At 37.8% G+C, this 27,807-nt stretch overlaps 3 long non-coding RNA genes across 4 annotated transcripts; all 3 read right to left on the bottom strand.

Moving 5' to 3' along the window:
* Nucleotides 1-1,120: 1,120 nt before the first annotated feature.
* Nucleotides 1,121-2,053, bottom strand: LOC131616940 (uncharacterized). The gene is made up of 3 exons (XR_009288346.1): nucleotides 1,747-2,053; nucleotides 1,563-1,669; nucleotides 1,121-1,320 (listed from the first exon to the last, which is right to left on the bottom strand). It is a non-coding gene; the product is annotated as an uncharacterized LOC131616940 (long non-coding RNA).
* A 17,323-nt stretch (nucleotides 2,054-19,376) lies between these two features.
* LOC131616939 (uncharacterized) lies at nucleotides 19,377-20,309 on the bottom strand. Its single transcript, XR_009288345.1, has 3 exons — nucleotides 20,003-20,309; nucleotides 19,819-19,925; nucleotides 19,377-19,576 (listed from the first exon to the last, which is right to left on the bottom strand). It is a non-coding gene; the product is annotated as an uncharacterized LOC131616939 (long non-coding RNA).
* Nucleotides 20,310-24,566: 4,257 nt separating this feature from the next.
* On the bottom strand, nucleotides 24,567-27,068 carry LOC131616937 (uncharacterized). Of its 2 annotated transcripts, XR_009288344.1 has the most exons (4): nucleotides 26,887-27,068; nucleotides 26,231-26,269; nucleotides 26,062-26,124; nucleotides 24,567-25,558 (listed from the first exon to the last, which is right to left on the bottom strand). It is a non-coding gene; the product is annotated as an uncharacterized LOC131616937 (long non-coding RNA). The 2 variants fall into 2 exon arrangements; XR_009288343.1 differs by lacking the exon at nucleotides 26,231-26,269.
* Between the last annotated feature and the right edge of the window lie 739 nt (nucleotides 27,069-27,807).

Genomic DNA, 27,807 nt, shown 5'->3' with positions numbered 1-27,807 from the left:
CGTGGATTGCTCATGGTGAAGATTTGAATCATATGAATTATTTGATCATTCATGGGAATTTCATATAAGTTGCAAAGAAAATGTCCATTGTTGGAAAATTATTTCAAAAATGATTCAAGATCATGGATTCAAGGGTTTTAATTCAAGATCATTTCTAATTCATGGTGCAAGAATACATTTCAAGACTTGAAATTCAAAAGTTCACTACTTCAAGGATATTCTACCAATTCCTTTCAAAAAAGGGTTCATTCAAATTTTCAACATTCAAAAGGGATTCAAATTCAATTCAAGATCATTCAAGAATAGTAACTTCATTCAAGTTCTAACAAGAAATTCAAGCATTCACAAATGATATTTTTTTTATGGAACAAATGAATTACAAATGAAGGGACTTTATTTAAAATTCAAGAATTACAAAGTTTCATTCATACAAAGTTGGAATTACAAGGAAAAGAAAAATAAAACTTCAAAGACATTCTTGAATTCTTCAATCTTCAAAGTCTTCATTCTTCAAGTTCAAGATTCTTCATTCTTTCTTCAAGAGTTCTCATGTGACATGAAAAAGAAAACAAAAGAGGGGTGAGATTAGCAAAAGTCAAAGAATGTCAAAGAGAGATTTTTATGTCATAAAATTCTACAACTTAGAGATATCATAAAATGACATAAAAATTTACCCACATGGCTTATTTGTCACAAGGATAATGACATAAGGAATATATTCTTATTCTTATTCTTATTCTTGCAATGATGAAGAATATATTCTTATTCTTGCAATGACCATAACATTCCAATCAAGTTTCCTAATTCCTAACACATCCCTAAATTTGGCCTATAAATAGAAGTGTTTCTCTTTGAAGCAAAGGACACAAAAGCAACCTTAACTATTTGCTTCCTCACTTCTCTCATAATTTTCAAGTTTCTTAGTCCCATAGTTTGAAAAGGAGTGAAGAAGTTGTTCATACCTTGGTGGAGAATTCCAACTTGAATTCCATCTTCAAGTCTTGAAACAATCCAAAAAGGTGTTTGGCACCACCTTCATCAAAAGCCTACAACAATTTCAAAAAAAAAAAAGAAGAGGTTGTTAGCAACAATTCAAAGTTGTTACAAACAATAATCCAAAGTTGTTTCAAACAATTTGCAACAAGTTCAAAAGTTCATAACCGGTTCAACAACAATTCAAGGGTGTGAGTTCAACAACACCACTCGAAATTTCCAGAAAAAAAGAAAGGGAGGTCGAAGCCATACCTTCGGACTTCAGTGGCAGCCCCACATCATCTTCAACACAGCACCCGACGCTTCCAGCAACAAGTTATTGTGAAGCTGTAACAACAAATTGCAACAAAATTCAGCGACAACAACAATAGCAATAGAAACAAGCTGCAATTCAGAATCACATCAACACAATAACAATTCACAACTTAGAAGTGCAACAGAAACGATTTGTGATAAGTTTGAAGTCGTAACAACAAAGTAGCGGTTCAGACTCTGAATTCAGAATCAACACAGCAGTAACAACAAACTTACAGCGGATTCTCAAGAGCAAAAGTAAATAGTTTGCATACCTTAACAAAATTCCGGAAAACATCTCTTGCCGCAGGTAAGTTGACTTCACCCCTTGCTCTCAATATTGCTTTTATCAGTTGCTACAAATATATTGTTCCTGTATTATCTGAAAACAGAGAAAGCATAAGTTATGGTTGCTATTAAAAAACTGAATTGCACCATAGAAACAGAATTTAATCATACCTTTAAGGAACCTCTTGTTCATCCATGGCCGCCGTAAAACTTCCGGTGAGGAGTCGTTTTTATCGATTGAGAGCAAGAGATGGAGAAAGGGCCGCTGTTTGTTGCCGTAAAGTGAGCACCGAGGGAGACCATTGTTGTTGTGTCCTTCGCGAGAGAGATAAGGTTGAGAACGGAAATTCATGGTGATTATCGTGGAAGAGAGAAACCGAGAGAGATTTGTGTTGTTGTTAAATCGGTATGAGAGAAGAAGAAAGTTTGTTTTTCCAGAAAAAAATAACGTGAGAAGGAAGGAGAAAGAGGCGCTGCCTCTGTGTGTTTTGTTTAGGGTTTTCTAACCCAATTGTTTGCTAAGAGTTGGGCGGATCCGGTTCAACCCGGTCCGACCCAAGCACCATCCTTTCCTTTTTTTTTATTTATTTCAGCCTGTAATAATATTGGGCTGCACACCCCCAATCCAGATTTAAACCCCCTGGCCCAATTATTAAATTCTTCTAACTATTTCATTTTGAAACTTTTTTTTATATAGGTTTTAGTTTTTATTTTAATACTTATTAAAAATGACAAAAAATATGTTTTTAATATTTTCATATGTTAATAAGTGTGTTTTTTTTAATTCTTATTAAAAACTCCAAAAAAAAAATATATTAGATGCATATTTAAGTTTATGTTTCTAATTATTTTCTCTTTTCATGAAAAAACTACAAAAAAATATCTTCTTTTAGAATTAATTTTTTACTTTGAATTTGATATTTTCTTTTATTTTGTGTGGTTAATCATTTAAATTTCTAATTGGTTACTGTTGCACATTTTACTTGAATTTTCTCACTTCATCCAAGACTTCGAGATTATTTCTCTGTTGTCTTTTGGATTTGTCTGTTTTGTTTGGTCTTCCATTTGCTGTAGAATTCCATAAACAATTACTGGATGATCATGGGATGCTGAAAGTTGTGAGCTTATTCGACATTCTTTTCTGCTGGTGAGGATGCTTAATATCTGTTGAGATCCTAATTTATTCCAAGCATATCACTTGAGGATCACGGTAACACCTCAAACTCAGAAATCCAATTTTCTCATTCTTCGAGGTAAGCCTAAAACTCAATCAACTGTTTTCACAACAGTAATCAATTCACTTTCAAATCATCCATTGTTTTTCAAAACAGTGGGGCCTCTCGAATATTAGAGAGTGTAAGTCCCATTTCTTTTCCTTTTGTACAGTTTTTTTCAAAACAATAAAACTTCTTCAAAACAAAATCTTTTCAAAACAATTTTCAAATCATTTTCAAAACAACAAAACTTCAAAACTTTTCAAAAATATACCACGGGCCTCCATGTAGGTATAAGTCCCAAGCCCCTTTTGTACATACCCACTCCAGTACATGAAATTAGGTATTTCATTGTACGTCTTTTGTACATATCTCAATCAGTTTGATTTTTAACTTTGAATAACACACCAAAAATGAAGGTTTTCTTTAAATCTTCCCAAAAATATACCATGGGCCTCCATGTAGGTATAAGTCCCAAGCCCCTTTGTAAATACCTGTTTACATAGCTGTTGAATAAATTCAAATGGACCTCTCCCCGAGTGTGAGTCCCGAGCCCCGTGTATACAAATGGATCATGCTCACAGGTATATTTCCTTCATAAACTCCATTATATACACACACTTTGTAACTGTTCATATTTGTTCATGTACTTGTTCATGTTTGTTCGTACTTGTTCATACTTGTGATTGTGTTATATGCTTGTTCAACTTAGTACAACACTAGGTTCCCCATAGCCTCCTATTGGGCTTCGTGCAAAGAATCTCCCTAGTTTAGGTTAGGACATAGAGTATGGTTTCCCGGTGAAATCGCTCTAAGAGCTCAAACCAACTATACCATGCCTCCCCTTGGGCTTTGTACAAACGAGTGACCCTCCCATAGCCTCCTCTTGGGCTTACAATGCAAGGACCCTGGATTGTCCCTCCCATAGCCTCCTCTTGGGCTTACAATGCAAGGACCCTCGGATAGCCTCCTCTTGGGCTTCGTACAAGGACCCACGGGCTTCTTATAAGCATCCCCAATATCCAAAACAAATACCCTAGGAGATTAGACATTTTTCATCTCTATGCTAGGAGTATCTCTTATATATCATCACAAACAATCAATCAATCAAACTTTTTTGCCACAAGTCTGGCTAATCAATCAATCTTCTTTTGCCACAAGGCTGGCTAATCAATCAAACTGTTTTACCACCGTACTGGATGATTAATCAAAGTTTTTGTCACAAGGCTGACTTCATTGAAACTTTTGCCACAAGGCTGGCTGATTAATCAAAGTTTTTGTCACAAGGCTGACTTCATTGAAACTTTTGCCACAAGGCTGGTTAAACAAAAACATCTTTATCATTCTAAGCACCCTAAGTGGCATGGCCCCGGGCTTATAATGAAAAGATTTTTCAAACAAAAATCAAATAGATGTATGTGATGATATAGATTAGATACATCTAGCATTTAGACGACATTTGTCTATTTTCCTTTGCTTCCACTAGCATAAGTGGGAACTACGATTGCTCTGACTTTCTCAACATCCCTTTGAGAATACGTAGGCACAAGGTCGATCCTTGGCGAGCAAAACAAAGCAAAACAAAACAAAACAAAACAAAACAAAAAAAACCATTCAAACCTTAGCACCCGTAGACCCCGAGCTACAGATGCTCTGATTCCCTCTAGGGGATATGTATGCAGAGGATCGCGATGATCTTTGCGAGCATAATCAAACAAACACCTTAGGTCCCACCTCTTTCTCACAAGAACCTCCACCAAACCAAGAATGGAATAAACAAAACAAAGAAACCTATAGAGTACTATAGATACGTTGGGTGCTAATACCTTCCCTTCGTATAACCAACCCTCTTACCCAAGATCTCTCCCCCCACTTTTAGGTTATTGCAGCTTTTTTCCTTTTCCTCCTTTGGAAATAATAAAAAGTTTGGTCGGTACAAAAGAAAAATCATTTTTTTATGAGCACTCGAGCCCAAAGAAGGCATCAGGTGTCTCATCCCGAAAAAAGAGGAACAAAACGATTTTTCGCCCGCGACAGAAAAATGGCGACTTCACTGGGGAACCATCTTTTTATTGTTTCCAAAGAAAGGGTTATTTCTATTTGTTTTGTTTTTATTTTATTCTTGTTACATGTGTGGTTCCTTGGTTCTGTTACTGGTGTGATTCTGTTACAAGTGATACATTATGGACAAATCCTAACCCGGATTAAGTACACATAAGAATTAGGTGGAGGGTATAGTCATGTATGGCATACAAGGAGTTCAGTCCTTAAAAAGTCAGCATGAGAATCCTTCCGCTCAGTGGAGGTTCCTTGTTGGTAGTATATGTTTAGCAAGTTCAGTTGCGAAGACATTATTGCTTTCATTGAACTGTAGAAGCTGAGTTGGCTGTAGAACCCCAACCCATCCTGGCCTTATTAGGACGTGGTGCAGAAACGATCCAGGTGAAGACTTGGATAGTTGTCATGCGGAGAACCACACTCAGACGAGTTTTTCTTGAGAATATTTCTAGCTCACAAGTTCAGTTGTGCAAGCCGGTAATATCCGAAAGAAGAATGTAGACTCTGACGTATCAGTAGAACATGTTTTGCAGGTGATAAACCCTAGTACTATCCCATGTTTGGTTCTCTGACCTCATGCTCGTGACGCTGGACCTTTGAACCTATGTGTACTATGTTTGAATTACCATGTTTGTAGTACCATGTTTGCGTTACCATGTTTGAACTACCATGTTTGCTTTACCATGTTTGAATATGTGGCATCCACGCATCCATGCATTCATACATTCATTAAAAAAAACCCATCTTTTTCCATAAAAACATGATTTTTCCAAAAAAATTTTAGAGAATTTTCCTTGCAAACATTATAGGATTAAGTTATGGAGTGGGTAAAAAGGCATACCAAAAAGTATGATTTCAAAATGCCTAATGTGGAAAGGCTGAAAGAGTTAGCATCTTCTGTACAAAATCCTTCTGATTTTAGGAAAAGCCATGGAAAGCTTTTGCCTATCTTGAACACTCATGTTGATGAAGGACTTCTCAAAACTCTGGTTCAGTTTTATGATCCCGTCTACCGGTGTTTTACCTTTCCAGACTATCAGTTGGTACCAACCTTGGAAGAATACGCCGATCTTTTGGGTATTCCTGTGTCTGACAAAATACCTTTCAATGGTTTGGAAGCCATTCCTAAATCACCAGCCATTGCAGCAAGTATCCACTTGAAGAAATCTGAAATAGAAAGTAATTGGACTACCAAAGGAAACTTTCCGGGTTTGACTTCGCAGTTTCTAATAAAGAAAGCCTTTGATTTCATTGACACTGGTAGCATGATAGCTTTTGAAGCTGTATTAGCCTTGCTCATTTATGGGTTGGTTCTGTTTCCCAACGTCAACGACTTTGTTGATATCAACGCCATAAAGATCTTTCTGATTGGAAATCCTGTTCCGACTTTGCTTGGTGACACGTATTTCTCTATCCATCATAGGAATCGCCAAGGTGGTGGAATCATTGTATGTTGTGCACCTCTTTTGTACAAATGGATTGTTTCACACTTACCTAAGTCCCCTATTTTCACGGAAAACCGAGAAGGTTTACGTTGGCCTCGAAGACTTATGTCTCTTACTAATAATGATATTCATTGGTATACCTTGGCTCGCTGTGGTACAGAAACCATTGATAGTTGTGGGGAGTTCGCCAACGTACCTCTCATTGGCACACAAGGAGGAATTAACTACAATCCGGTCCTAGCCCGACGACAACTCGGGTATGCAAATTCAGTTAAACCAATTGGTCTCGCAGTGGAATGCTACTTTTACCGAGAAGGGGAAGATCCTCAAAGGTTGAAGACAAGAATGGTGAGAGCTTGGTACGACGTCCGAAGAAAAGAAAAAGGTGGGGAAAGAAACTGCATTGCTACAAACGCCTATACCTGCTGGGTAAAGAAAAGAGCAAAGGAGTTTCAAATGCCTTATGATTATGAAAAACCCATGTTCCCTGTGGTGTCTCAACTACCCAACATTCCCATTGACACTGTGGAAGAATACCAAGAGATTTTAGCCAAGATGAGGTTAGAAAAAGACGCTTGGGAAGAAAAGTTTCGTAAAACTGATGAGGAAAATAGAAAGTTGAAGAAAAGAGTGAAAGATCACGAAGAAACTCTCTATTATCAAGATGGATGGCTCATGAGCAAAGATGAGAAGATTCGTCGGAAAGATGCCGCAATCAGAAGATACATCAAAGAAAGCAAGAAGAATCTTGAAGCCTCGACAAGCAACGCTCCGACTCCTGATGATTGGAAGAATGTTGTCGACAAACTGAGAGCTGAAAAGGCCGAGTTGAAAGCTTACTATGGGAAAGAAATCATGAAGCTCAAGCTGCACAATGCATTTGGTTCTTCATCTGATGAAGATGTTTAGGATTTGTTTAGCTTTTCATTTATCATTTGCTTTTGTAAGGAGCTACGCTCCAATGTTGTAACATTTCCCATTATTGCAATAAAAAAATGAATGAATAAAAGATTTGTTTGTGTTCAAATGTTTGCAAGAAAATAATCTTTAAAATGTTTGGAAAAATCATAAATTTCTTTTTGCATACATCATTCTGCATATCGAGTCTGTTGTATAGAGTCTCATCTTTTGGATCTTTCTCCATTAGATCGTCAAGCTGTCGCGTCTCAAAGTTTCTCGACCGCGCTCGCAATCAGATCACAGATACAATACTCGTTCGAACAGAAGAAGAGTAATGGAACACTCTGAACAAGAGAATATTGAGCTCCGTGGTACAGTGACCACCCTTCAGGAAAAGTTGGAAAGTCTCACTACTCTGGTTGACTCCTTAATGGCCGCACAGAATCAGCCGCCGCCACCCAACAGTCAAGCAGCGGTAACATCTGAAGTCACTACTCCAGTTTCTACAGTTGCATTCGGTATTCCATCTTTCTCCATGCCAGAAGGTTGGGGCCCGCCTTTCAGCTTTGGTACAGGTTTCCGCCATAATTTCTCTGGGGTTCAAACAGCTACAACTGAAGCGCCTGCCGCGCAAGGTTCAGCATTTACTCCAAATCAGGGGGTAACTTTTTCTCAAGTCACTATGGCACTTTCTCAACCCACTATGACAGTTCCGACCCCTACGGTTCACACTGTTCCTTATGATGGCAATGAGATTTATCATGATCAGGGTGATAGCACAAATCAGCGTAATCTTGTGGGAGATCTCCAAGAGCAGTTTAACAAGATTCAACTGGAAGTTAAAGCTATCCGTGGCAAAGATTTGTTTGGAAAGAATGCCCAGGAGCTATGTTTGGTTCCCAGTGTACAAATACCAGCTAAGTTCAAGGTCCCAGACTTTGAGAAGTACAAAGGAAGTTCATGTCCACAAAGCCATCTTGTGATGTATGCCAGGAAGATGTCTACTTATGCAGATAATCATCAGTTGCTTATCCATTACTTTCAAGACAGTTTGACTGGTGCCGCACTGAAGTGGTACACAGGCTTGGATAGCACTAATATTCGGACTTTCAATGACCTAGGTGAGGCCTTTGTCCGACAATACAAGTATAACTCGGATATGGCTCCAGACAGAGATCAGCTCCGATCCATGGCTCAGAAAGATCATGAAGCTTTCAAAGAGTATGCCCAACGATGGAGAGAAACTGCTGCTCAGATTAATCCACCGTTAAAAGAAAAAGAGATGACAAAGATCTTCTTGAATACTCTCAGTCCGTTTTATTATGAACGCATGATTGCTAGTGCTCCAAGTGATTTCACCGAAATGGTAAACATGGGGATGCGTCTAGAAGAAGGAGTCCGAACAGGACGTTTGACTAAAGAAGGTGGATCTTCGAGTGGAACCAAAAAGTTCGGAAGTGGTTTCCCAAAGAAGAAAGAACAAAGTGTTGACATGGTATCCCAAGGGAAGCCAAGAGGAAATATCAATCGTCGACAACAGATTGCTGCTATTGCGCCAGTCGTTAATTCAGCACCGAATCCGGGATTTACCCCACAGTTTCAGCAACAACAGCCTCGACCACAGGCTCAGCAGCTGAACAATAATCAGAATCGTGTGCAAAGAGCTCCACAGTTTGATCCGATTCCGATGACCTACACAGAATTGTACCCTGCACTGATTGAAAGAGGCCTTATTCAAACTAAAGCACCACCACCAGTACCTGAGAGACTCCCATGGTGGTACAAAGCTGAGGTCTCATGCCCTTATCATCAAGGAGCACCTGGCCATGATCTTGAGCATTGCATAGCTTTGAAATATGAAGTTCAGAGGTTGGTTAGATCTAATCTTCTCTCTTTCAGAAATTTGAATCCAAATGTGCAAGCAAATCCGCTGCCCAATCATGGAGGGCATGTTGTAAACATGGTATATGGGTGTCCTGGTCCATACCGGGTCTATAATATCAATTACTCAAGAGCCAATTTGGTACAAATGCACGCCACTCTTTGTCGGGGGCAGAATTTTCGCCAGCATCAATACGGTTCCTGTAGAATATGTTGTGTAGATCCTCACGGATGTTCAATTGTGAGAAGAGATCTCCAAGTTCTGTTGGATAATGGTACTCTTCAGATCTACCGAAATAGGGATGAAAATGAAGTTAACATGATAGGATGTTATCCGCATGAGCTTTTAGTCTCAGATATCAACTCGGAAATGCCTACAGTTAACGTCATCATTCCTCATTTCAACATGCCGGAGCGCATGGAAGTTACTTACAACAAGCCGAAGGTTCCTATTGCTCCTTTGATCATTTGTTTACCTGGACCTGTTCCTTATGACTCTGACAAGGCAGTTCCATACAACTACAATGCCACAATGATAAAGGACGGACAAGAAGTTCCTTTACCAACTCTTTCATCTGTCGTAAACATCGCTGATGTAAGTCGTGTAACAAGAAGTGGACGTGTGTATACTCCACTACCTCCAAAGCAGCCTGTTGCTCCTGCAACCAGGCAAAATCCTGTCAATACGCCAGTGGGGAATCCTGAGGAAACTCCTGTCAGTAATACAAACATTGATGTTGGTCAATCCAGTGGAACCAATGTCAATCCAGACTTTGATGAAATTTTGAAGCTTATCAAAAGAAGTGAATACAAGATTGTGGATCAGCTTATGCAGACTCCTTCAAAGATCTCAATACTTTCATTGCTGTTAAACTCAGAAGCCCACAGGGAAGCCCTGATGAAAGTCTTAGATCAAGCTTTTGTAGATCATGATGTGACTGTTGATCACTTTGATGGGATAATAGCCAACATAACTGCTTGCAACAATTTAAGCTTCTGTGATGAAGAACTCCCCGAGGAGGGCAGAAATCACAATCTTGCTTTGCACATTTCTATGAACTGTCAGTCAGACTCTTTGTCCAATGTGTTAGTAGACACCGGATCTTCCTTGAATGTGATGCCAAAGACGACTCTTGCTCGCTTGTCTTACCAAGGAATGCCTATGAAGTTCAGTGGTGTAGTTGTCAAAGCATTTGATGGATCGCGAAAATCTGTTATCGGTGAAGTCAACCTTCCCATGACAATTGGTCCACATACATTTCAAATCACCTTCCAGGTCATGGACATTCAAGCTGCTTATAGCTGTCTGTTGGGACGACCATGGATCCACGAAGCAGGGGCAGTGACTTCTACGCTCCATCAAAAGTTAAAGTTTGTGACAAATGGAAAATTGGTAACAATAAGTGGGGAGCAAGCCTTAATGGTGAGTCATTTATCCAATTTCTCTTTCATCGGTGCTGATGATGTGGAAGGAACTCAGTTCCAAGGTCTCTCTTTAGAAGACGAGTCTTCCAAAAAGAAAGCATCAATTTCTTCTTACAAAGAGGCAGTAAAAGTAGTGAAAGATGGAACTACCACTGGCTGGGGGCAAGTTGTGATCCCGACCAAGAATGAAACTAGAGCAGGTCTCGGATGTTCACCAACATTCTCAAACTGCACCAAGAAGGATGAAACCCTTCGTCCGATCAAAGAAACGTTCCATAGTGGAGGGTTCCTTAACCCAATTCCTCAAGAGGTCAATGTCCTTATTGAGGAATGCATCGAAGAAGGTCTACCTGATCCTGAAGAAGAATGGAAATGTTATCTCAATGACTCGGGATACATATCTCAGGAAGAACCATATCCTCCTTCAGAGAATCCAAAGGCAATGAAACTGAGCCTGTTCCTGCAGAAATCTGGGACACTTTGGGACAACCAAGTGGAAAATTTGATTATATGGTGAAATACACTGCACCTGAAAGTTACAAGATTGCGATTGAGGATATCCAACCAACTGGATGGGGAGATTCCTTTGAATATAATAGTCAACCAGAAGAGGCTTATCAGCCCTGTCAATTTTCTCAGCAGCCTGAAGTTACTGAAGATTTCGGATTCAATGTATCTGCCAAGGTTCATAATCCTGAAGATGGTTATTATCACATAAATGCCATTTTTGAAGATGAAGGGGAAGATGGTCCCGCAACTGACTCAGAAAGTGTCGCTGACAATGAGTCTCTTCATCCTGAAGACTGGGAAATACATCCTGAAAATTCTGAAGATTGTGACTCATCTTATGCTCTTCAAGAAGTAGAAGAAGACCGTTTCAACTCTACAAAGAACAAGGTTGACAAACCAGGACCTTCAAATCCTGCTCGACCAGCGGTCAATGTCAATACTGAAGATAATTCTGGGGAGAATTTTCCTGAATACATAATACACAGAGGAGTTCGTTGCTACTGGAAGGCTGTCGACGTTCCGAATGTTGTTCGCCGCTCAAAGTAATCACCTCGCTGTTATTTTGACCTCCTGCCTTGCCCAAAGCAGAGAGATGTTTTATAGGGCTTTGCTTTTAAATGTTCCGCCCAAATAACTTTGTGTATAGGGCTTTGTTTTAAAAGTTTCCCTCTTTGTCCTGCCCAAGACAAATGAGTTTGTGTTTAGGGCTTTGTTTCAAAAATGAATCATAAATAAAGTGTCATTTTGAATTCCCTACATTATATGTTTTATTTTTTGCTTTTTTCTGGAAATGGTAATCCTAAAAAACCAAAATAAAAAATAAAAAAAAACTTTTTCAAAAAAAATCTGCATACACTCTTGCATTCATAAATTTTCTGAAATAAATATAAATCACATGTGCAGATTAACTATTGATAAACCCATTGAATGCAATAACCCTATGCCCTCTCCCAACTTTGAGTTTCCTGTGTTCGAAGCCGAAGAAGAGGAAGAAGAGGAGATCCCGGACGAGATCTCTCGATTACTTAAGCACGAGGAAAGAGCCATTCTGCCTCACAAAGAGCCTTTAGAAAAGATCAACTTGGGTTCTGAAGAAGACAAAAAAGAAGTGACCATTGGATCGCTGCTTGATGCTGATATCAAGAGTAAGTTGACAGACCTTCTCAAAGAATATGTTGACGTGTTTGCCTGGTCCTACCAAGACATGCCTGGGTTGGATACCAATATTGTTCAGCATTACTTGCCATTGAAGCCAGAATGTCCGCCGGTTAAGCAGAAATTGCGAAGGACTCACCCTGATATGGCTAACAAGATCAAAGTGGAAGTTCAAAAGCAACTCGACGCAGGTTTTCTAGTCACCTCTGAGTATCCTCAATGGTTGGCCAACATAGTGCCAGTTCCGAAGAAAGATGGCAAAGTCAGAATGTGTGTTGACTACCGTGACTTGAACAAGGCCAGTCCAAAAGATGACTTTCCATTACCACATATCGACATGCTGGTTGATAACACCGCTAAGTTCAACGTCTTTTCCTTCATGGACGGGTTCTCCGGTTATAATCAGATCAAGATGGCTCCTGAAGACATGGAGAAGACATCTTTCATCACCCCATGGGGTACCTTTTGCTACAAAGTGATGCCGTTTGGATTAAAGAATGCAGGCGCAACTTACCAAAGGGCAATGACTACTCTCTTTCATGACATGATGCATAAAGAAATAGAAGTTTATGTGGACGACATGATAGCCAAGTCCAGCACAGAAGAAGAACATATTGAATACCTTTTGAAGTTGTTTCAACGACTAAGGAAATATCAGCTTCGCTTGAATCCTAACAAATGTACTTTTGGGGTTAGATCTGGAAAACTCTTGGGTTTCATTGTCAGCCAAAGAGGTATTGAAGTAGATCCCGACAAAGTCAGAGCTATTCAAGAGATGCCTGCACCAAAAACTGAAAAGCAAGTAAGAGGATTTCTCGGACGATTGAACTACATCTCCAGATTTATCTCTCAAATGACTGCTACATGTGGGCCAATTTTCAAGCTTCTCCGCAAAGATCAAGGGGTTGTATGGACTGAAGATTGCCAGAAAGCGTTCGACAGTATCAAAGAGTACCTGTTAGAACCACCGATATTGATTCCTCCAGTTGAAGGAAGACCGCTAATCATGTACCTTACCGTGTTGGAAGAATCCATGGGTTGTATGCTTGGACAACAAGATGAAACCGGTAAGAAGGAGCATGCCATCTATTACTTGAGTAAGAAATTCACAGATTGTGAGTCTCGTTACTCCATGCTCGAAAAAACATGTTGTGCTTTGGCTTGGGCTTCAAAACGTCTCCGCCAGTACATGATCAACAATACTACTTGGTTAATCTCCAAAATGGATCCGATCAAGTATGTCTTTGAAAAGCCTGCCTTAACAGGAAGGATTGCCCGATGGCAAATGCTGTTATCTGAATATGACATTGAGTACCGTGCTCAAAAAGCGGTCAAAGGAAGCATTCTCGCCGATCACTTGGCGCATCAACCAATTAATGAATATCAATCTCTCAAGTTTGACTTTCCTGATGAAGATGTCTTGTACTTGAAGATGAAAGATTGTGACGAACCGTTACCTGAAGAAGGTCCTGAGCCTGGATCAAGATGGGGCCTAATTTTTGATGGAGCAGTAAACGCTTTTGGCAATGGAATTGGGGCAATCATCATCACTCCCAAGGGTACTCATATCCCATTCTCCGCCAGATTGCTATTTGATTGCACCAACAACATCGCAGAATATGAAGCTTGTATCATGGGTCTCGAAGAAGCCATTGACTTAAGGATCAAGATCCTTGACATATATGGAGATTCCGCTCTCGTGATCAACCAAATCAAAGACAAGTGGGAAACTTACCACCCTGGCTTGATTCCCTACAGAGATTATGCAAGACGTCTGTTGACTTTCTTCAACAAGGTTGAATTGCATCATATACCCCGAGATCAGAATCGAATGGCAGACGCCTTGGCTACTCTATCTTCCATGTTCAAAGTCAATCACTGGAATGATGTGCCTAAAGTCAGAATTACGCGCCTTGAAAGGCCCGCCTATGTGTTTGCAACTGAAGCAGTCATCGATGATAAACCGTGGTTCCACGACATCAAACGCTTCCTTCAAACTCAAGAGTACCCGCTTGGGGCATCAAACAAAGATAAGAAAACTCTAAGGAGACTTTCTGGCAGTTTCTTCCTGAACGGAGATGTGCTATACAAAAGAAATTTCGACATGGTTTTGCTCAGATGCGTGGATAGACACGAAGCAGACATGTTAATGCATGAAGTGCATGAAGGGTCCTTTGGAACTCATTCAAATGGGCATGCAATGTCCAAAAAGATCTTAAGAGCAGGATACTATTGGTTGACAATGGAATCTGATTGTTACAAACACGTGAAGAGATGTCACAAGTGCCAGATCTACGCAGATAAGATCCATGTGCCACCGACTCTACTCAACGTTCTCTCATCTCCGTGGCCTTTCTCCATGTGGGGTATCGACATGATTGGAATGATCGAACCGAAAGCTTCAAACGGTCATCGTTTCATCTTGGTAGCAATTGATTACTTCACCAAATGGGTCGAAGCAGCATCTTACGCCAATGTTACAAGACAAGTGGTTGTGAGGTTTATCAAGAATAACATCATTTGCCGATATGGTATTCCCAGCAAGATCATTACTGATAATGGTTCAAACCTGAATAACAAGATGATGAAAGAATTGTGTGAGGAATTCAAGATTGAGCATCATAACTCTTCTCCTTACAGACCAAAAATGAACGGCGCCGTTGAAGCTGCTAACAAGAACATTAAGAAGATCGTCCAGAAAATGGTCGTCACTTACAAAGACTGGCATGAAATGCTGCCATTTGCTTTACATGGGTACCGTACTTCAGTGCGTACTTCAACAGGGGCAACTCCCTTTTCTCTAGTATACGGCATGGAAGCTGTGCTCCCCGTAGAAGTCGAAATCCCATCAATGAGAGTCCTCATGGAGACTAAGTTATCAGAGGCTGAATGGTGTCAAAGCAGATACGATCAGTTGAACTTAATCGAAGAAAAACGTATGACTGCTCTATGCCATGGACAGTTATACCAAGCAAGGATGAAACAAGCCTTCAACAAAAAGGTTCGACCTCGTGAATTTCAAGAAGGCGACCTCGTGCTTAAAAAGATCTTGTCTTTTCAACCAGATTCTAGGGGCAAATGGTCTCCTAATTACGAAGGCCCGTATGTTGTCAAAAGAACATTTTCTGGCGGCGCCATGACTCTTGTAACCATGGATGGTGATGAACTCCCACATCCTGTGAATGCTGATGCAGTCAAGAAATACTTTGTCTAAAAAATACAAAAGAACAGCTCGGTAAGTCGAAAACCCGCAAAGGGCGACTTAGGCAAAAATGAGCGTCTCGGTGGACTGAAAACCTGAAAGGGCGGTCCAGGCAAAAATTAGAGACAATAAACAGAAAAAATTCATCCTGGTAGATTGAAAACCTAAAAGGGCAATCTAGGCAAAAATTAAGGAATTATGACAAAGTAACTGCATCAGTCTGTACTTCGTCACCTGAAGAGTCTGTACTTCATCAGAGGATCTTCAATCAAATCATTGCCAATCTGAAGCAACAAGCACAGTTGGAACTCAAAGTTGTTGGGGGGAATAGTGGTTATTGCTTTCAATGTAGCCTTTTCCGCATAAATTACCATTTCCAACTTTTGTAAATACTCCATGGAATCACGCCTTTAGCTGATTACCATCCTATTAAATAAACTTGAGCCTTGTGCCCATTTGTTTGCAATCTTTAATTTCTTTCAGCTTGCAAGATGACGCTTTAATTGTGTTATTCACTTTTGAAAAAAAGAAAAAAATAAGTTTTAAATGAATTTACTTCATTTTTCTTTTTCAAAATAAAAGCGAAATTTTCCTTTGAGTTGTGAACAACGGAAGGAACATCAGCAGTCATCTCCATAGGATGAACAAAAGGATTCTCCCTGAAAAAAATTGTTGAGACAACGGTATTCTTGTCCCAGAAAAGAATTCTTGAAGCAATTATCCCTCGAGGTAAAGAAGCTCTTCTATCCCCAGTGAAGAAGGTCTTTTATCTTCAGTGACGAAGATTTTCCATCTCCAATGAAGAAGTTCTTTCATCTCCAGTGAAGAAGAAAAGATGATCATCTTCCCCAAAGAAGTTTAAAACATGCAACACCATTCATCACCTGTGTTATCTACACCGTGTTGAAGAACATTTGCCAAGTATCTGGTTGTATTGCGACGTCGGTCCTTCTCCAGTATATACTTCAGTGTCTGTCAGTATTGTCAGTATGCATGCTACATTCATGACATTCATCATTCATACATATTTGCATCATTTATGCATTCTTGCATTTTTCAATACTTACTTGTTTAGGATATATCTATCCTCAAAAAAAAAAAAAAAGAGAAAAAGCGAAAAAAGAAAAAAACAGGTATGGGTGTGTCATCTCTCCAAGTAGGTTGTCACCCATAAGCAGAAAGAACATCCTTTTTTTCTCCAGTTCCCCACTGAGATCATTCCTCGTGGAAGAAGGTTGCTTTAGTTTCTCCTCTCAAAACAAAGGAGAAAATACCCATTCGAGTTCATTCCTCATGGGTACAAAGTCTTGTTTGACTGTCTCTTTCCAATTCATTCTTGGTTACCTTGTCTTTACCAAAGATCCAAATTCCGATTCCCCAAATAGAGTCGTGAAAAAATTGAACCATAAACAATCGCCTCGTCATCTGAGCAGTTTATGTTTCTTTCAAAAGACTTTTCCTCTCTAGGAAATCAATCGTGAAGACCATTTGACAATCAGGGCCTTATTACTGTTCACAAGGCTGAATAACCAGTAATTTCCCTAGCAAAGTCTCCAGAATCATTTTATCACTTGGCTGATAATTGATCATGTCTTCAAAACTGCTATCACGAGGTTGGTAGTCGGTAACCTTTTGTTTTGGTTATATTATTTAACATGTCTATCACAAGGCTGATAGTCGGTAATATTAACCGAACCTTTGAAACTCTTTTTACCTTGTCAAGTCTGTCACCATGCTGATAGTCGGTAATGCAGTTTCATACCTCCACCTTCGCATTATTAAACAAGTCTATCCCCATGCAGATAGTCGATAATGTCGATAGGTAAGCTTTTCTTACAAAGCTATCATTCCCCGGTGAAGCATACACTTGCTTTCCCAAAAAGAAAGAAAACGGATTCTCTTCCTAAAACGGATTGAGACATCCTTCCCGATCTCTTTTCCCCAGCGGAGTCAGTTCTTGATATCCCCTCGGTAAAGACATCCTTGCATTATTTCGCAATTTTGGTATCTTAGGTCCAAAATTTGCGTCTTCTGATATTTAAGTCTCTTCCACCCTATCAAAACGAAGATTTTCAATCTTCATGTCTCAGGTTGAAGAAACTTAAATAGGGGCATCTGTCATACCCCAATTTTTGACCTAAGATACCACCTCATATCATTTGCATATGCATCATTTGCATCTCTAACAAATTGCATAGTTTGTGTTTGCTACTTGTGCTCAGCAGGATTTAATCAGGAAATCACTCATCAGTGCAAATAACAATCAATTAGGGTTTTGTTCTCCCTTCATCTCAAATGAATCATCTTCATCAATAATCAACATTTGGTCCTCAGAGATTCGTTTCAACAAGCTCAAAGGCTCTGAATCGACTGAATTAGGGTTTTGACTGAAGATAGCATACTCTTGACTTTTGCTTAGGATTTGACCCAATGACTTGGGACAAGACCTCAAGAACCCAAGTACCTCATTTTGACCTAATCTATTGACTCAAGACATCTCCTACACAAGGATTGATCAACAGTGAAATCTCAGATCATCAGATTAGGATTTTGAACTATCAGGGACCAAAATCAGGGATCACATTTGGGAAACCCTAAAAATCCCCAGGAAGTCAATCAAAGGTTTCAATCATCCTCAAATAATCCCTATGACAAAATCCAATGGAAATTACATTTCAATTCAAGATCCACAGTCACCATTTGGTCCTCAAAGATTCACTTCAACAAGCTCAAAAGCTTTGAATCGACCAAATTAGGATTCTTCATTCAATCACTCACTCTTTGCAAAATAAATTCATGTTCGTGGATATTTTCATTTTAAATGCGCCATTTGCTAATTGGTGTGATTTAAAAGAGACTTGCTTGGAATTTATTTCATGGTTTTTTTGGTCCGTGGATTGCTCATGGTGAAGATTTGAATCATATGAATTATTTGATCATTCATGGGAATTTCATATAAGTTGCAAAGAAAATGTCCATTGTTGGAAAATTATTTCAAAAATGATTCAAGATCATGGATTCAAGGGTTTTAATTCAAGATCATTTCTAATTCATGGTGCAAGAATACATTTCAAGACTTGAAATTCAAAAGTTCACTACTTCAAGGATATTCTACCAATTCCTTTCAAAAAAGGGTTCATTCAAATTTTCAACATTCAAAAGGGATTCAAATTCAATTCAAGATCATTCAAGAATAGTAACTTCATTCAAGTTCTAACAAGAAATTCAAGCATTCACAAATGATATTTTTTTTATGGAACAAATGAATTACAAATGAAGGGACTTTATTTAAAATTCAAGAATTACAAAGTTTCATTCATACAAAGTTGGAATTACAAGGAAAAGAAAAATAAAACTTCAAAGACATTCTTGAATTCTTCAATCTTCAAAGTCTTCATTCTTCAAGTTCAAGATTCTTCATTCTTTCTTCAAGAGTTCTCATGTGACATGAAAAAGAAAACAAAAGAGGGGTGAGATTAGCAAAAGTCAAAGAATGTCAAAGAGAGATTTTTATGTCATAAAATTCTACAACTTAGAGATATCATAAAATGACATAAAAATTTACCCACATGGCTTATTTGTCACAAGGATAATGACATAAGGAATATATTCTTATTCTTATTCTTATTCTTGCAATGATGAAGAATATATTCTTATTCTTGCAATGACCATAACATTCCAATCAAGTTTCCTAATTCCTAACACATCCCTAAATTTGGCCTATAAATAGAAGTGTTTCTCTTTGAAGCAAAGGACACAAAAGCAACCTTAACTATTTGCTTCCTCACTTCTCTCATAATTTTCAAGTTTCTTAGTCCCATAGTTTGAAAAGGAGTGAAGAAGTTGTTCATACCTTGGTGGAGAATTCCAACTTGAATTCCATCTTCAAGTCTTGAAACAATCCAAAAAGGTGTTTGGCACCACCTTCATCAAAAGCCTACAACAATTTCAAAAAAAAAAAAGAAGAGGTTGTTAGCAACAATTCAAAGTTGTTACAAACAATAATCCAAAGTTGTTTCAAACAATTTGCAACAAGTTCAAAAGTTCATAACCGGTTCAACAACAATTCAAGGGTGTGAGTTCAACAACACCACTCGAAATTTCCAGAAAAAAAGAAAGGGAGGTCGAAGCCATACCTTCGGACTTCAGTGGCAGCCCCACATCATCTTCAACACAGCACCCGACGCTTCCAGCAACAAGTTATTGTGAAGCTGTAACAACAAATTGCAACAAAATTCAGCGACAACAACAATAGCAATAGAAACAAGCTGCAATTCAGAATCACATCAACACAATAACAATTCACAACTTAGAAGTGCAACAGAAACGATTTGTGATAAGTTTGAAGTCGTAACAACAAAGTAGCGGTTCAGACTCTGAATTCAGAATCAACACAGCAGTAACAACAAACTTACAGCGGATTCTCAAGAGCAAAAGTAAATAGTTTGCATACCTTAACAAAATTCCGGAAAACATCTCTTGCCGCAGGTAAGTTGACTTCACCCCTTGCTCTCAATATTGCTTTTATCAGTTGCTACAAATATATTGTTCCTGTATTATCTGAAAACAGAGAAAGCATAAGTTATGGTTGCTATTAAAAAACTGAATTGCACCATAGAAACAGAATTTAATCATACCTTTAAGGAACCTCTTGTTCATCCATGGCCGCCGTAAAACTTCCGGTGAGGAGTCGTTTTTATCGATTGAGAGCAAGAGATGGAGAAAGGGCCGCTGTTTGTTGCCGTAAAGTGAGCACCGAGGGAGACCATTGTTGTTGTGTCCTTCGCGAGAGAGATAAGGTTGAGAACGGAAATTCATGGTGATTATCGTGGAAGAGAGAAACCGAGAGAGATTTGTGTTGTTGTTAAATCGGTATGAGAGAAGAAGAAAGTTTGTTTTTCCAGAAAAAAATAACGTGAGAAGGAAGGAGAAAGAGGCGCTGCCTCTGTGTGTTTTGTTTAGGGTTTTCTAACCCAATTGTTTGCTAAGAGTTGGGCGGATCCGGTTCAACCCGGTCCGACCCAAGCACCATCCTTTCCTTTTTTTTTATTTATTTCAGCCTGTAATAATATTGGGCTGCACACCCCCAATCCAGATTTAAACCCCCTGGCCCAATTATTAAATTCTTCTAACTATTTCATTTTGAAACTTTTTTTTATATAGGTTTTAGTTTTTATTTTAATACTTATTAAAAATGACAAAAAATATGTTTTTAATATTTTCATATGTTAATAAGTGTGTTTTTTTTAATTCTTATTAAAAACTCCAAAAAAAAAATATATTAGATGCATATTTAAGTTTATGTTTCTAATTATTTTCTCTTTTCATGAAAAAACTACAAAAAAATATCTTCTTTTAGAATTAATTTTTTACTTTGAATTTGATATTTTCTTTTATTTTGTGTGGTTAATCATTTAAATTTCTAATTGGTTACTGTTGCACATTTTACTTGAATTTTCTCACTTCATCCAAGACTTCGAGATTATTTCTCTGTTGTCTTTTGGATTTGTCTGTTTTGTTTGGTCTTCCATTTGCTGTAGAATTCCATAAACAATTACTGGATGATCATGGGATGCTGAAAGTTGTGAGCTTATTCGACATTCTTTTCTGCTGGTGAGGATGCTTAATATCTGTTGAGATCCTAATTTATTCCAAGCATATCACTTGAGGATCACGGTAACACCTCAAACTCAGAAATCCAATTTTCTCATTCTTCGAGGTAAGCCTAAAACTCAATCAACTGTTTTCACAACAGTAATCAATTCACTTTCAAATCATCCATTGTTTTTCAAAACAGTGGGGCCTCTCGAATATTAGAGAGTGTAAGTCCCATTTCTTTTCCTTTTGTACAGTTTTTTTCAAAACAATAAAACTTCTTCAAAACAAAATCTTTTCAAAACAATTTTCAAATCATTTTCAAAACAACAAAACTTCAAAACTTTTCAAAAATATACCACGGGCCTCCATGTAGGTATAAGTCCCAAGCCCCTTTTGTACATACCCACTCCAGTACATGAAATTAGGTATTTCATTGTACGTCTTTTGTACATATCTCAATCAGTTTGATTTTTAACTTTGAATAACACACCAAAAATGAAGGTTTTCTTTAAATCTTCCCAAAAATATACCATGGGCCTCCATGTAGGTATAAGTCCCAAGCCCCTTTGTAAATACCTGTTTACATAGCTGTTGAATAAATTCAAATGGACCTCTCCCCGAGTGTGAGTCCCGAGCCCCGTGTATACAAATGGATCATGCTCACAGGTATATTTCCTTCATAAACTCCATTATATACACACACTTTGTAACTGTTCATATTTGTTCATGTACTTGTTCATGTTTGTTCGTACTTGTTCATACTTGTGATTGTGTTATATGCTTGTTCAACTTAGTACAACACTAGGTTCCCCATAGCCTCCTATTGGGCTTCGTGCAAAGAATCTCCCTAGTTTAGGTTAGGACATAGAGTATGGTTTCCCGGTGAAATCGCTCTAAGAGCTCAAACCAACTATACCATGCCTCCCCTTGGGCTTTGTACAAACGAGTGACCCTCCCATAGCCTCCTCTTGGGCTTACAATGCAAGGACCCTGGATTGTCCCTCCCATAGCCTCCTCTTGGGCTTACAATGCAAGGACCCTCGGATAGCCTCCTCTTGGGCTTCGTACAAGGACCCACGGGCTTCTTATAAGCATCCCCAATATCCAAAACAAATACCCTAGGAGATTAGACATTTTTCATCTCTATGCTAGGAGTATCTCTTATATATCATCACAAACAATCAATCAATCAAACTTTTTTGCCACAAGTCTGGCTAATCAATCAATCTTCTTTTGCCACAAGGCTGGCTAATCAATCAAACTGTTTTACCACCGTACTGGATGATTAATCAAAGTTTTTGTCACAAGGCTGACTTCATTGAAACTTTTGCCACAAGGCTGGCTGATTAATCAAAGTTTTTGTCACAAGGCTGACTTCATTGAAACTTTTGCCACAAGGCTGGTTAAACAAAAACATCTTTATCATTCTAAGCACCCTAAGTGGCATGGCCCCGGGCTTATAATGAAAAGATTTTTCAAACAAAAATCAAATAGATGTATGTGATGATATAGATTAGATACATCTAGCATTTAGACGACATTTGTCTATTTTCCTTTGCTTCCACTAGCATAAGTGGGAACTACGATTGCTCTGACTTTCTCAACATCCCTTTGAGAATACGTAGGCACAAGGTCGATCCTTGGCGAGCAAAACAAAGCAAAACAAAACAAAACAAAACAAAACAAAAAAAACCATTCAAACCTTAGCACCCGTAGACCCCGAGCTACAGATGCTCTGATTCCCTCTAGGGGATATGTATGCAGAGGATCGCGATGATCTTTGCGAGCATAATCAAACAAACACCTTAGGTCCCACCTCTTTCTCACAAGAACCTCCACCAAACCAAGAATGGAATAAACAAAACAAAGAAACCTATAGAGTACTATAGATACGTTGGGTGCTAATACCTTCCCTTCGTATAACCAACCCTCTTACCCAAGATCTCTCCCCCCACTTTTAGGTTATTGCAGCTTTTTTCCTTTTCCTCCTTTGGAAATAATAAAAAGTTTGGTCGGTACAAAAGAAAAATCATTTTTTTATGAGCACTCGAGCCCAAAGAAGGCATCAGGTGTCTCATCCCGAAAAAAGAGGAACAAAACGATTTTTCGCCCGCGACAATAGGTACATGACGTTATGCATTATCTATATTGACTTCAAATAAAAGAGCCTTTTTTTATTTGAATCGGTACGCGACGTATCATCATGCGTAGTTGCACCTTTTTAAATTAATTGAATATGCATAATTTTTTACATGATTGTTCTCTAATATGTATATATATATATTCCACAAAGAAATGACTTTTATGATCAACAGAGTGGCTACTGAATGTATTTTCTTTAAATACGTGCATATGCACCGACATAGAAACACAGAGAAAATAAAATGGCTACTGAATGTATTTTCTTTAAATACATGCATATGCACCGACATAGAAACACAAAGAAAACAAAGTGCATATCTATATAATAAATACTGTATCCATGTATTAAATAGAATATTTTAAAGATAAAATGATTTTAAAATAGTATGGAAACAATTTACGATATCCTAAATATTCATTTGCCATACGTATACGTTTGAAAGGGTATTATATAATCCAAATATATATTAATATAAATAGGTACTTACATCGCAATCCAAATTTATAATACCAATTTTTCTTGAATTTTTTCTTGAATTTCCCTCTTTGATGCTTGAAACTTGAGTCTCAATAACCATAATTGAAATACCGGTTTATGATGTAAATTTTTCGTGTGTTCACCCATATGTAAATTGTCTTTGAAACTTGTCCAATTTTCTGAAACTTTTAGTCATCTCTTTGACGGTGCTTCCTCCTCCAGCCATGATTATCAGATAAAATACTTTGTTCGTTTGTTAGAGATTTGGTATGATAATCCTGGATATCTACAAGAATCGTGTTTGTTCACTTTCTGAACAAAGTATTTCGACCCTATTCTTGTTTGGGTTCACGAAATCTTTGCGGGGATAATTCTTGAAGAACGATCTGTTTCTGACATTGGAGAACAGATCAGAATGTAGAGAGGAAGTTTGTAATTTCATATTCCAAATCGAGACCAAAAGACTCCTTATATAGGAGACCAATAATAGAAACGAACAGACACACCTTTTCGGAAAACAGTTATGTCTGTTGGAACGGGTGCAACTATTCAAACGAATCGTTATGTCCGTTGGGAACGGGTGCAACTATTCAAATGAAACGTTATGCCCGTTTCTATTATTCATATTCAATTACGCGTTTGGCTCGACAAGCGTGAACTCTGCACTACCCTAACTCGTTTCAAACTTAACGCATAATTGCATTGGCCTATAGTAAATCACATTACTACCAAAATGCATTGATGATACTAAAATCACCAACAGTGAAATCACTCTGTATGAGTATCAAACAAATTAAAACAGAATTGTAAAAAATTATGTGAATGATTTTTTCATAGATAATATTATGCGGGATGAGTTTGGATATTATAACATTTAAAGTTGCATGGTTGTGTTGTCTAGCTTAGTACCTAAAAATGATAGAAGAATAGTGGGAGAAAACCTCCTCTCAAGAACAGAAACTTAACTAAATGAGTTTGTCTTTTAAAGTCTTTAGAAGTTAGTGGAAGATTTATCTACCTGTGAAATGTTTCCGTTATATATACTAGAGGAGATAGAAATCACAAAACGATGTATAATTCCATTTATGATCATTGTCACAGCACTTGGAGTCTTGTAACAGAATGTCTAATTGAACAAACAAAGCTGAATGACTCATCTCATGGTAATGAAAATTCCCAATCACATTGAAATTGGCTTTTTATGGCAGCAAATTTGAACTCAAACCTGATGACAGTATTTCATCATCTGGATCATCCATTTACCTAGGTTCTAACCTAGTGTCTTGGTGTTTTAAAAAACAAACAATCGGGTTTAGTACTAAATAAAGATACAAGAGTCTGGCCAACACAACATTTGAAGTCATGTGGATACAAAGCACGTTAAAACAAAACTATAAACAACCAAATTCAATGCTTCCTCGCTAAACCAGAACCGTAAACAAATTCAAACAGAACTGTGAAATCACTCTATTTGAATATCAAACAAATTAAAACAGAATCGTAAACAACAAAATTCAATGCTTCCTTGCTAAACCACTATTGCATCAAAACCCTGCCAGCTTTGATAATTCAATTCAGATTCAAATTTTTTTAAATAAACCGAGTGGCAATAAACAATGGTTTCCAATTAAGCATCGGTATCGGCACTTTGTCTGCTAACCTAATCAACTATGGAACAAAGAAGACTTATAAAGGCTGTTATGGTTGGCGCGTATCTCTAGCCACGACAGCAGTTCTAACCTTAATTTCAAGAAAATAGTTCAAGGACCCGCTTAGATTATTTATCGGATATTTAATTATGGTATATGATCAAGGAACAAAGATAAATTTATTAGATATTCAATTATGTGTCATATACATGGTTGTGAATGAAAACTTCAAACCTTAATAAAATGGAGGCTGACTGTTTTCTGGGAATCGTTACTGGTTCTTAATCGAAGTGAGAAAGAAGATTCAACCCTGATTGATTCTCCACCTGCCAAGTGGCATAATTAGTTGAGCCAATGGATACCAATTATACCATTAATTAAGAGGTGCTAAAAATATAACATTCTAGGCATTAAATAGAGAAACTACAGACCAAAGAGAAGCTAAAACAAAAATGTGGTTTAGCAAAAAAATGGAAACTAAGGAACATCAAGAAGTCCTCTTGTCCCTTTCTAATGGTAAAGAATAATATATCAATGCACTAGATCAACAACCACCAGTACCAAATTAGTGAGAAATGCAACTCAGGAGTACATATACCAGCAAAATTAAAAGATAATAGCAATTTTCAATTTCGTTACGCAACAACACTGTAGTGCTGCTAAATCCACTATTTGACTTTGTAGTTTGTACTAAATAGCGTATCACAAAACAATAGCGATTTCTTCAAATTTCAATACTCAATAGCGCTTACAGCATCGCTATAGCCTTTATTCAACAACAGTAACAGAAAAGTTAAAGCATGTAATATCAATCAAATATGCCGCTCACCATCAATAGAATAAGCAATAGTTGATGCAGTTGCAATAGACACACCTAAGATGCATCCAAAGCCTGAAATATGTAACAAAACAACCCAATATAATAAGCAATAAGTGGTTTATATAAGCTAAACTTGCAAAAATAAGCTAAAACTAGTTTATGAACATAGGGTTTTTACTTTCAATTTCAGAATTTGTTACTGCATCTGATATCAAACCTGAATCATAAATTGAAAAAAAAAATAACAAATAAAATTGAAATTGTTCCAACTACACGACAACTAAGCCTCATCATATTAAGTGGGTTTTGTGACATAATCATACCATATCAATTGTGTGTTATAAAAATACATAAGACAAAACAGAAGACAAAAACAATAATCTTCAGTGATCAGTTCTTTATAGAATCAGTTCGTTACAGAATCACAGAGCTTTGTAGTGAATAAAGACCAGATTAGTGTTATGTCCAACTACCTAGAGGATCTAGAAATTTCAGAAAATGACAATATACCGGAACAAAACTAAGGGTTTCCAACTATAATTTCTAATTAATCAATTATTTTTACTAAATAAGCTGAAATAAACAAGCACAAAATCAACTACATCAGTACTATATTTCAATTTAAAGTTAACCTAAAAACTCACAAAAATCAATAAAACCCTAAAGCAACAAATTAGAAAACCTAACATCAGTTTAATCTATTAAAACTCAAAATCAACACACAAATAGCTCAGCCTTAAGATTCAAGTGAATCTCCAATGCTGAAATCAATGTTAAAGAAAGAGAGAAATATGTGTAGAAGAGAACAAGGAAAAAGTGTTATAGAAAACTTACAGTTTTGAAGAAAAATACGTTCGAAGAGATGGACAAAGAATGCTCCTTTTGTTTCGGTGTGAATATGAATGGTTTGAAGACAAAGAATTTGTGAAATAAAACCGAGCGTAGAGCGCGGGATAATGGTTTAGGGGATACGACGGGTGAAGTTACCTTCGTGCCCTTTGAGAGTTTTTTTAACTTTTAGGTGTGACGGGTATTTTACTGTCGCGAAAGGAGTTTTAGGGCGGTAAATTTACTGTCGTGACATAGATTTTGAGGATGATGAAATGTTAAGAGGCGCGACGGGTGTTTTAATCGTCGTGAATTATGTTTTAGGGCGGTTAACTTCACTGTTGTAAAATAAAATTTTTGTGAGAAGCGTGCAAAGTAAAAGGTTAAGGGGGCGACGGTTGTTTTACCGTCCTAACATCAATATTAGGATAGCTAATTTTACCGTCGTGACATGAATTTTTGGGACAGTTGGTGTCAACCGTCGTAACCACTGTCTCTAAGTGCCAATGACGACAGTTACCAAGTAACTGTCGTAATTTTTGTGTCGTAAAACACTAATTTTCTTGTAGTGATACCTTGAGACATATGGGACACCTTGAGATCCATTTGAGGCCTTAGAGATTCAAATTCTTTTGATGAAGTGCAAAAATCCTAATTTAAGAGACCCTCGATTAGGAGAACATTGTTTAAATAAACCCTTGGACCTTGAACCCTTGAAGATGAAATGAGATGGGAAAATTTTGGTGTGTGACAGCTGAGTAAGGTACTCGTAATCAATGTTCCATCCAGTCGGAACAATGTCTTCAAAAGATATTTTTGAACTTTCAGGAGCGGAATATTTCACCACGTAGTCGAATTTTCCGCTTGGTTCTCCCAATGTATCCCAAGTTTCTTCGAGGATAGGAGGAACTTCTTTTGATGAACCAT

This window comes from Vicia villosa, linkage group LG7 (assembly GCF_029867415.1).
Source record: "Vicia villosa cultivar HV-30 ecotype Madison, WI linkage group LG7, Vvil1.0, whole genome shotgun sequence".
Lineage (NCBI taxonomy): Eukaryota > Viridiplantae > Streptophyta > Magnoliopsida > Fabales > Fabaceae > Vicia > Vicia villosa.
Note: the sequence above shows the minus strand (reverse complement) of the source record. Positions and strands in the feature narration are given on the sequence as shown.